A 12,441-nucleotide genomic window follows, 5' to 3' on the forward strand; every position below is an offset into this window, starting at 1 on the left:
TATCTACATAAAAGGCATTCAAATAACGAGTAAATATTTCAAAAGTACCTCGGCATTTTCAATTAATTGAACGTGAAAAATTCAATTTTTACAACAAAATAATATTTCTTCTCGAAAGAGCAGACACTTAGCGAACAACTGTTCAATCACATTAACCGTCCTTAGATACTGTTATTTGTCACTGTATATTATCCAAATAAAATTTTACTCAACTCTGCTCCGCAGAAGCGCAGACCTCACCGATCAACCCTAAACTCGAGAGCAACATGGTGGCCGACCGCGACGCAGCGCGATAACAACAGTTTTCCGTATTCTGCCGATTTTACAACTTCCCCGATCGTAAGTCACGTCCTGGTGGCTGATCTTGTAGCCCAGTCCAAATAATCGTGGGTATAATTAAACATCAAACGCCTCACGCCGATGAACTGTTGGCCCCGTGGTTTTACCCACGGCTATCTCCCTATTTTTAGGGACACGCTTCCCTCTATCTCTCTCTGTAGAGTGGCCGCCCTTCGGAACAAGTGGAGGAATTATACTGTGGGGGCGAGTGTCTGTGCGCGAGAACGATCGCTGGATGACTGCCGGACGAAGAGGGTGGAAAGAGAAACGCGGAGAGGGATGGAGCAAGACGCCGCGTGATAGGGGGCGAGGCGTAACAGGGGAGAAGGGGACGAATAAAACTAGACTTGTGGAGACAGCTGGTCTCGCCGGGGTTTTGCCCCTCCCTCCCCGCCCAGCCCCGCCCCACACGCTGCTCTCGAGACGACGGCGGGCGAACAACGAGCCCATATGACGCACGCACGGATGCACGGGAGCGTTGCGCGCATGCACATGTACACATCGCGTAGCTTCCTTTGCACTCATATCCCGCCAGGCCAGGCTCTATGACACACACACGATGATGCCCCGTGTACACCGAGTGGAATAAAAATTCGCTGATGAGGGACTCCCGGAACGCGTTACCACGTTGAATGCCCCCCCCCCCCCCCAGTTTATTTAATATTAACAATGATAACACCTGTAATTTGGTAGTAATAAACAGCATAAATAATTAGTTAACTTGATCGTTCGGAACTAGGATTTCCGGGGACGTCTCTCTTCGACCAGAACTTCTGAAAAACAGTCGCTTCTATTTGACCCCAAATAGACCCTTTAATTTTTAAGTCAGTACAAAGATAATACAAACCTTATCACAATTTGAAAAAAGAAACATTTTTTTCTTCCTATTACGTCAACGATGGAATTTTGGGTTTTGGAAATTTCTGCATGCGTAATCAATTTGATTCCTTTATTGTCATAAAAGGAATATATTTTCCAATTTTTACTAAAATATTCATTTTTGTAGCAAAAGGTATTTTATTTTTTCACCATGACTTGATGTCTATGAAGATCGATCGTCTTCTCGATTTTGTTGTGATGTGAGATGGGCCTTGATCTTCTACTGCAGAACTTTGCAACTGATTTCTCAAGAGCAGCAGTGGCTCGAACTTATCCCCACTATGGTTCCCAGATTGACTTGCTCGAGTGTCCCCACCAATAGTAATCTTCCCGCTGGCAACTCGAACGACTCAATCCTCGAACCATAGTGGGGGTAACCCTTGGGAAGGGAAATTCGAGCCACTGCTGCTCGTGAGCAATTGTTACACAGTTCTGTTCTACTCTATACAGTAAATGATCAATGAGTGTTCGAAGGCACCTTCGCACTGAGTGTTCAGACGCCATCCCCACCACTGGGCGCTTGACTGGTTCCACGAGAGACTCTCCAGTGGTGGGGATGACGTGTAAACACTCATAGATGATTTACTGTAGTTGTATTATGCTCGTAACAATAATTCACGCCTACACGGAGCATTTCTGCTTACTTTATCATCTGAACTGTATCTACTATATTTAACACATTCACCGCCACGTCGATTACCAGTGACCGTCCTGTAAAGAAATTCGAATTTCAAGTAATACAATCGACAGAAACGTAAAGATAAGCCGAATTAGATTCCGCGTTGAACGTGTCGAAATTTTGTAAAACGATTTCCTATCAAAATTGCAGTTTTGTGGGGACCGCTGTATGATAACAACAGTTATATTATGTTGGGAGAGGTTAATGAGATACGACGGTCAACTTTACCGTCGTGCAGGCTATTTTCCAGTTCTTTTGTTTGAAACTGCGTGTTTCACTTTCGAAAAGAAATCAGACATATTCTCTTTTGAATATTCGATATGTTAACACTATTTTAGTATCTGTACATGAAAAGTAATAACAAAAAATTGACAAAAATGTCATTGATGAAGAAAACCTGTTACATTACGCATGTATACGCACACCATAAAATTTGTAGGTACTAGAATTCGAAACATGAAAATATTATTAAAAGTTATTAGGGAGTGAGTGATATGCACCGTAGATGCTTTATTAAAAGTAAAATTGAGAAGACGATGAAGCTCGTATTTACGTTTCGGAATTTACGGTACGCGCTGCTTACGTGATTACTAGCATGTGTTTCTCAGCTGATGAATAATATCGTAGGTATTACCTACATGTATGTGGATACACACCAGTTTCATTTCTCTTTGTTTTCCGAGAAAACATTAATACTGGGATTTGGTAGTTTAATCAAAGTAATGTAGTATCAATTCCGACTAAAACGATGCTGTTTTTGTATTTTCTTTAATCATCTAATTTTTTGATTCATGATTTCAATTATTTTTACGTTTATTTATAACTAGATTTATTATTGATAGTCGTTTGCCAAAAAAAATATATTTGTGATTAGTTGTAGCTTTTATAAAATAATTGAAAATGTCTAGATTTTCGTAAAAATCCTAACATTTTAGTATTTGTTTTCGTTGCTAGATTTTTGTCCATTATTAATAGTTGTTAAATAATTAAATTAAACAAGTAAAAATCGTTTAATTACAGCTAATTTTTTAATTACGGTTTAAAAGTTTAACAAAAATCTCTTTACATTGGTATCTCCTACTATATTCTTTTTAAAATCGCAGGTGCCGTGTGCAGAATTTAAAAAATACTATCAATATCCATTACTTTCACAATTCAGTTGTACAGAATCTGCGATAAACATTTAAAAAAAGACAACGTAGAGCTACTCACAAAGACTTCCAAGGTGTTGGGTAAAAACATCTTTAATGCGCGTCTTCCTTATCTCGTCACGTACACGTAAATCTGCAAAGAAAACACGTTAAACGATACATGTATAAATGACGGGAGGTTGATAATACTGGAATCATTCAATGGAATGACAGTATACCAACATCCCACATACTGAGCGATATTTTTCATATTTATAAAAAAATTATATAAAAGAAATAATTAGCTAATCCTCAGAACATTCCAACATATATCTATTATATTGATAAAAAAGAAATAGCTGATGGCTTTTTATGCAAATTTCAATTTTCACCAACTAGTTTACAAAAACTAGAATAACATAACATTTTGGTTGTAGTCAATTAAAATGTTTATTAACCCAGAAATAGAATACGAATTAAATCTGGTAGATTTATTGTTTCACTGTATTTTACATATTTGCATATACTATAAAGGCATATAATACGCCGTCTACTGATCACCTGTTACACCTGCAGCGAGTCCATACTCTGTATTATTTGCATACACTGATCAAAACAGCAGTCATTGCAATTCACTTTCATTCCACGAAGTCTAATCCTTATCACGCTATAACGACACACTGTCTGGCGAGTGTATAATAACTAGAGCAACGGTAAAAAAAAACTTTTAAAATTTATATTACATGTATCTATCAATTATAGTGTATTAACTTGTAAATACAATGCTCGTGCAAATAATGTTCTTGGAAGATCTAAGTTACTGTAGAAAATATGCTGAAGGGAAAAATATATTTGAAATTTCACTCGTGACAATAACATGAGAAAATAATACATCTATCGAAACTATCCTCATTATATTTGTGTTAATGGCATGTATACAAAGGCTACACATTTTAATAGTAATTATTAGAAAATGCAGCAAAAAGAACTTAAAAATCTAATCCTAAGTTCGTTGAAATAATTATTTTATGTGCAATCTTATTAATATAAATGAAAGACTTCATCATTTTTACATTATTACCTTGGGTTGTTGTAATGAATATCTTCGCGATTGACTGTCGTTGAAAAAAAATGATACCTACTTGGTTTTTTCATCACGTTCTTGTTTTGAACTTTCTTATGACCGTCTCTGTGGACTGTAGATATTTATGCGACTATAAATCTTTACAGATCAATTTACAGAATTTGGAACCAAACAGCAATTTGTCTATGCTGTTAAGGATTCTGTTATATTTCAAATAACACAAAAAACACATCATTAAAATTTATTAACCCTGATGCATTTTTCGAGCGAACGTGACTCAAAATAAAATCTAAAGATTCTAAATTGTACTCAACATTTCCAAAAAATTCTTTTTCTACTCTTCTTTCAACATCTTAAGAAAACTGCAGCTTGTCCTTTTTATTTCACGAAAAGAAACCAAAATATAATGTAGTTATTTTGAGGTTTATGGTAAAAGGGGTTATCATTCGATATGCAGACGAGCCAAAATAAAATCTAAATATTCTAAATATTATTCAACATTTCCGAAACATTCTTTTCTACAATTCTTTAGATATCTTAAGAAGAGATAACTGTAGTATGTTCGTTTCGTTCAAAGAAGAGAAATCAAGATACAGAAGTTATTTTGAACTGTATGCTAAAAGAGTCTTCGTTCGACATGCTTTCTGTATTTGGTGGAGTCGCCGACGACCCCACAGTATAGTTCTGGGGTTAAGCACTTTAATGTACTGTACTTTGCAGAGTCGTGTATGCTATAAACGCACAAAATATGCAGTTTATTGATCAAAAATGTACATAATATATAAATGCGACACTCATTTCGTTTGCGTTGCTCCAAAAGCTTAGGAGCCGGCAGCATCTTGAAAAGGGGGAAAAATCGTCTGGCCGGTGTTTTTATTCCTTTCGGGACAGGAAATGAGAAAAACACAGAGAACGAGGCCGAACGATGCAGCATGAGGAATGGTATAAGCGCGAAACGAGGCCAAACCGCGAGGTCGAGGAAACTTCTTTTATCGTTTTTCCGTTAAAAATATTATCTGCCGCCGCCCAGTTACCATGTAACCCGAACCGTGTTTTTAAAAATATGAGAAATCGATAATTTGTACTTTGATGAAATCCGATATACCTACACGTTTCTTTGTTTTCTTCTATCGAGTCGATGATTTAAAAAGGCACGAGGCGTATTCAAGGAAATTTTACCTCACGGTCTGAAGCATTTTAAAGCGTGTCGTGCTGTTTTATTATATTGGGTTCGTTGGTACTATTTTAAACATCAATTAGTTCAATATTAGAACAACATCAATTCAATATAAGAAACAAAATATTCTTTATGGATGTCATATCTGGTACTGTATTTTTGTACAATAATTAACGAATGTCGATTTCACATATATTTTTATATTTTTAACGAGAAGTTGGTACATGCTTTTGCCGTTTTATTCAAACATTTACATACACAGCTGATAAAATATATTTATATTTTACAAATTCCCTGGTTCGTTGTTTTGTTTCTTAACAGTCGGTAAGTGCATATGGACGAGTGATTCAAGTGCGTGTTGAATTGAATATTAAAATTATTTCTAGACGGCTCGAAACTTATTAACTGAATTAAACTTTTAGTTTTGTATGTTTCTTCTATCGTGATGTTTTATAAAATTTTAATGCAAATAATTTAATAAAAACAGAATATTCTACTCTGTGGAAATAAATTTATCTATTTTATCCTAGAAAAAACATTTAATAGACGAATCAACCAATTAAAAATAATTTTACAAAAATATAATATTCTATTCCGTGAAAGTAAATTCTATTATTCTATCCTAGAAGAAGCATTTAATAGACAGATCGATAAAATCGTAACGTTGGAAATTTCACGAGTTGAACGACGGATGTGATAGTCTTCAATTCAAAAATTGAATTGGCAAACAAGTATAATCAGACTGATTAAAGTATCGCGTGGGTGCAATGAAACGGAGCACAAACAGTTACATGGACGCCAGATGCAATTAATCGAGCGATAAGCACACAATTAGAAGGTGATAAAAGTGAAAACAAGCTGCCGTATGTACGATATTATACATAATAAAAAAAAAAGATAAGTAACGAACACATTTTTACTCAAGGTTCGTGCATTATCTGAGACAGTGGGCATAATGCGCAATACACTCGGTGTCACGTTTTAACTTATAAATAGATGCATCTGGGAAGGAAAACAATAAAGCCACGAAATGTCGATGTAAAGGTAAACATTCCGCGATTGCGCGAACAAATAGACAAGGGATAGATTTCGAAACGTCCAGAAACAATTTTTCGAATTGCAAAATCTGTTATCGATTGGCTGAATGACATTTAACCATTAAAAACTACCATAAAAGTAACCCGAAACTAACTTCGTTCGTGCCGTGTAGTTTTCAAAATATGAGAAAGAACTGATGTGTTTTGTAATAATATTATCACTATTGACAATATGAATAAATACTTAAAAAATTAATGTTACCAGTTGTTACATTTTTTAGTAGTATTAAAATAAAAATCGCAAGGGGTGTTTCACCCATGGTAGCATTTAAGGGTTAATGATTTGGTAATAAGAATGGAAATTACGTAGAGAATATAAAGAACAAAATATAATAATACTCAATCAAAATCTTCGATAACATACATTCACAATCACACTCTTTGTATGATATCTCCAGACTACAAAGATGTCCTTAGTGTCTTTAGATACATGAACCATATTTCATATTAGCTTTTACGATTAAGTCATTAATAGATACCGGAAATTTATGCAAATTTACAATTTCAGGTAATATCTAATAATTAAAATAGGACTGAATTTTGAATTCTATACTAGAGACTTTACTTCGTTAGTAATAACATATAAATAATATTAAACTTTATTAAAATCTTTGTTTTAGTGCATTGTCCAAGATATGCATTCATAAACATCCGTAGTCTACTTATTAGTGATTAGATAGACACCAGTTCAAGACGGAAACATGTTGCGCATTCTTGTTTTGTGCTATAACATTAATCACGTATTATGATCACAACTTTCGATAAACGTATTTTCTGTGATTGCTACATTTGTTCGTGTTGTGTCTGCTTTCTTCAAAACAGCAGTGGTCAACGGATCATTCGACATGCACGTCGCGTTCTTCCACAAATAATGAAAATTAATGTATCTCGCGTCGAAGATTTCGTAAAGCTAATTTCATTCATCGTCTTTTCACTTTAGAACCATCTAAACACACGTTCTTTCACGACGATTAACTTCAAAAGAGAAAACCAACACATCGTCAATTATCAGATCGAGAGAATGCTTTTACGTTTCCACGAAACCCAACATTACCAACTTTCGCTGACACGAAATCTTACATTTGAGTACGTTGTATCTACTTGGATCTAGTGCATCTAATGTAACAGATTGTTTTCTCCCATTGTCTAAAACGTAATCGTTCAAGCGTTTATGAATTATCGTTGGCTTGGATCTTGCTGTTTGACACGAAGTGGAACTTACGAGTTCTGAGTTCAATTCGGATACCATTTTTATTTACTAAAAATCATTCTACAGAGTATATTACAGAAGTCGTTCATTAATTTACATAACACGAAGAATGAGAATTATCGATTAAAAGATGGAATATCGCCAATTAGAAACTGTATTTGATAACTGATTATGAAAGTGAGCTGATAAAAATTTTATACACACTTCGTTGGGGTTGATACAAAAACTATCTGACATTGAAATTTTCGTAAAAGAACAAAAAACAATTACATATTTCAAATAAAGTAAAACGATAATATTCATATATGCTTCCAGAATACGTTGAACAATCGAAATGTTAGTCATTTTACAATATGTGCAATTCTGTGAAGATTAGTTAGTAGTTTGCGTTATTTATGTAATCTACAAGACTCAGTAAAATAAAGTTTTCAATGAAGATTCTTACTGTTTGTTTGCCATTATTGATACGTATTCAAATACCTAGTATAAATTATCAAATTCTTTCGAATATCGACTTTTACTCAAACAGAAAAATTGATATATTTCGTCCTCTTTTGCTTCAAGCTTGTAAAAACCAATGAAAATTGCACCTATAGTTTTGAAACCTACGTATCGTAATTAATCGTTCGTATATCTGATTTTCACGACAACGAATTACACGTTCATTAAAATCGCGGTGCGATCAAGAAACTAATAAAAAAAAAGTCGATCGGGTGATATAAGAAATTTCAACAAAAACCACATACATCATGCTTATTGCGTTTTAACGATTGTGAATACGAAACAAGATTGAAAAACAACGGCCGTCACAATGATAATTGTAACCTTTTGCCTGAACTGAATCACGATAGCGTGTTAAAGCAAATGTTTCTCCGTAATTTACACAGAAACACGTACGCAAAGAATCGCTGGAACATTTTTTATCGATATCGAAAGGAATTGCACACTATTGGCAAATAACCGACTGGAAAATCTGACCCATTAACGCGGTGTTATCGGTTACACTTTGAAATATCACACAGTTCAATTTAGCAAAATGCTAGGAAATTATGTCTAAAAAAGAAAACGAAGTTATCACACTGAAGTTCATTAATTATTGTTAGGAACATATGTATTGTGAATATTTTTGTTATTTGCATGTTTTCCAGGCACTTAAACGTTTAATAATACAACCGATTTATGAACAAGTTCTAAAAGGGAACGAATATTTCTGCTTCGATTACTAAAGCTTATACGTTTCAATAAAGACAATACGCTCAAGCTGAAAATCACAATTATCAGATTATGATATACTTTTAATTATTCGACGCAATATGAATCAGAAGTAAGCCAATTAAGGTAACCCTTTAACGCCCAGACCCTTAAATCGTTATTTCAAAATTATGAGACTGATGCATATGTTACATCTTGTCATTTTGAAGACAAAAATATCGATATGAGACAGACCCATTTTTTTTCACTTATTTCTTTTTTTATTTATTTGTAGTGGGAATACTTGAATTTGTCAACTGAGAACGTGGAGATCTGCTTCACATCAGTGAAACTACGGATCCTTGCTTACAAAAGTTAGATATTAACCGACGACTGAATTTGACGTACTTTTAAAATGAGTGTTGCACTGGTGTAACACTGGGTGTTAAATAGTTAATGGCCAATAACCAAGGAATACATTACATTCATCGTTAACTACATTTCTGCATAATTTCAAAATTACAATGCTTGTCTCTGTCTCTGCAGTGATTTATAAATGCGTCATATCTTCAATGAAAACTTTTCACCGTAATTACTGCCGAACAATGTTATCGGAGATTCAACAAAAGCCTATTACGAATGATCAATGGGTTCGATGTGTTTGACAGCTTCGTTGAAACGAATACTAACGTGGCTATTGTTCGAGGTCTTATTCGAAAATTAAACACTTAAACTTTCACGATGTGTCGAGACGAAAAAGAGATTTTAATTAAAAAAATCCTTTTTTTATTTTGCAATCAATTCGAAGAAGATACTCCAGGTTGGATACGAAATTCGCATCGCGTTCGTAACAACGTTCCAGGAGAGCCTGTTACTGACAGAAAAACCAAAAGCAATCAAAAGAAACGAATTACGAGTAGAATACAACCCTGCTCGGTCAGGCAACCGTTCTCCCGTAAGAAATCCACTTTCGTGGTTTCACTGAATTCGGTTGCACGTTGTAATCAAGAATCCCGGCGAAATAATACCATGTTGCGGAGATTAAAAAGTTTCAGTTGCATCTGAATGCAACAATGTATTGCCGCTTAATGAACAAAATGTTCTTGGCGAAATGAGAAAAGAAGACGGTAATATGGAACGTTACCGGGGTAAGTCGGAATCCCACGATAAAAATAATAGTTTACGTGACCATACGTTGCAGAACAGCGTAAGAATACGCAATTTAAGTATACAGAACCGTAAAAGTAAAAAACAAACGAATTTTATATACATAACGATCCTATATATTCGTGTGATATTTAAGAGTTTTCTGTAATTTCTTTTGATATTAGTTATTTCCAGGTTGTACGATTGTAGGCGATTTTGATGGCATGTTCAAGAAAGTTTAAAGGCATATTTGCATCGTTACAACAGTAAGTTTCATGAAGTTTTTTAACTAGGTACTTACGAATAGAAATTTATAACGTTGTCTTGATGGTAATATGGTACTTTATTACATAAACGTAATATGCAACATATACAGGGTGTTAACAAAAATTTGGGACACTTTCACAGGGTGAATTCAACATACAAAACTGTGACGAAATTGCGTTCGAGGCTTTGTTTCTGCGTTATTAATTTTTGTAAACATGGGCGAAATATTGTATAATAGATAAAAAAAAAGGATATTTTGTTCTCGCAAGTATTCAGATGATCATCGTGGTGAAATATAGGTATGATGTTAGGTATATGAATTATGGGCCCATAACGAATGTATTGGATATGAGAATAGATAAATTTGTGATTTTTGTAAATAATAAATATATATATATAATAAAAAATACTAAAAATAATAATAGTAAATTCACTAAATATTCTCATTAATATGCCTCTGCTTCAACTAGGGTTCCATACTACCAGCACAAAATCTCATAAATGCAAAAATTGATTCTTGAAGATAAAAATAAATTCCCTAATTAAAAATTCGTTCTTCTTATTTTCAGTCCTTAGGTATAAAAAAGGAATAAATAAGGGATTAAATTATGGCAGTATTTAAGTTAATCACCACCTCGTCCACAAATAATAATTATCGAAATAATTCTGTTTATAGTTTTATTAGACTCTGTTGACTTTCGATGACGATAACTTTGGAGTTTTTCTTATGCAATAATCTGATATTAACGACTTCCCTTTTGTCGTATAGATCAGTCTTCGGAGCATGTGTATGTACATACAGTGTATTTCCAGAACGGTGTTGGAAACATGTTACAAATCAGGATAATATTCCACACCGCGAATTCAATGTTCGAAATTAAAAATATTTTGATGAGCTCGAGCTGTGCACAGTAATAACAGCTTTGCCATATTCGATCAATGTAGCTTTCACTTCATGCCCAGTGTTCGTATTACGCTCGCTATAATGCCGGGTTTCATAAGTAGAAGTCTGCTCTACAAACGTTCCTTTCCTTCCTCGATTTCTGCCTCTCGACTTTTTTATCGTCATTTATTGAACATCACACAATGCTTTCTCACGGTGTTTCGACACGGCGAACCGGTACCTACTTCTATAAATCTGCCCGGGAAATATGTAAGTCTAATAACGCCGACAATAACGCCGTTTTACCAACCGTGGATTACGATTGGATTAATGTTTAAACCGCAAATACTGTACTTCACCGCTTAAAATTATGGGAACAGCGAGTATATAAAGTCATCCCATAAATAACGTAGTTTCTTATTTTAGTTTGAATAACGAAGCAGTAATTTCTTGAAGAAAAAAAAGACCGTAATCCGTGTATTCAACCAATAAAATCTTTACTATCCTTTATTCCAATTTACGTCGGTCCACGACACTTCCGAGAACTACAGCAGAACCTCGATTATCCGAATTAATAGGAAGACAAATCCATTCTGATAAACACACTTTCATGCATCGATAAAAATAAGTATGAAACAATATCATCTTTGTCTACTCGGTCTGTGTTCCAATTGTCTGTGTTTGGGAGTTTCTGAAAAACGACGTTCTACTGTAACACCAATCTATTACACACCCTCAACCATTGTTAAACTAAGCAATTGCCATTGAATACAAAACATTTTTATCAACACTGTTATTCACTTGTTGTTCAATAAATTTCAATATCTACAGCAGAAGTTACGTATGATTCACCCCAGTAACGTCTTCCCATGACCTCGTTTACAAATTGTATACTCGACACTGAAAATGACCACCTATCATCGCCATTACACAGACGTTTCAATTTCTTTCAATTTATATGATTCTCGAATTCAATCTCCTTGCTTTGTCGTACTTACAGGAATATTTTCTCCAATAAAGAATTTATGTTGAAGGTATTAACAAACGTTTTTTTCGTTCCACGTACTGTTACTGCGTAGTTACTTAGAAATAACCTAAGCGTTCTACTTTGTTCTCGCGGAACACACTTACGATTACTCGCCATAGATTACCCAACTTAATTATCATCGCGCATAGATACCTGCGTGAAAATAATACGTTTTCGCGCTGTTCTAACAAGCATATCGCGGAATTGTATATTCATCATTATGATAAACAACAACAACAAAAAAATGTCGTGTTTATCATTAAAGTTTCGCCAGAACGAACAGATTCGGTATTTTGGTGCTGGCGCGTCTCATGCTGAGCGTATTGTTTCAA

At 34.5% G+C, this 12,441-nt stretch overlaps 1 long non-coding RNA gene across 1 annotated transcript in view; it reads right to left on the bottom strand.

Moving 5' to 3' along the window:
* LOC107192993 overlaps positions 1–12,441 on the bottom strand; it is a 134,784-nt gene that overhangs the window by 100,188 nt on the left and 22,155 nt on the right. Inside the window, exon 2 of the long non-coding RNA XR_001516319.1 lies at positions 3,110–3,181. This is a non-coding gene — a long non-coding RNA (uncharacterized LOC107192993). The remainder of the gene's footprint in view (positions 1–3,109; positions 3,182–12,441) is intronic.

Source organism: Dufourea novaeangliae, unplaced genomic scaffold (genome assembly GCF_001272555.1).
Source record: "Dufourea novaeangliae isolate 0120121106 unplaced genomic scaffold, ASM127255v1 scaffold488, whole genome shotgun sequence".
In the NCBI taxonomy this organism is placed as follows: domain Eukaryota; kingdom Metazoa; phylum Arthropoda; class Insecta; order Hymenoptera; family Halictidae; genus Dufourea; species Dufourea novaeangliae.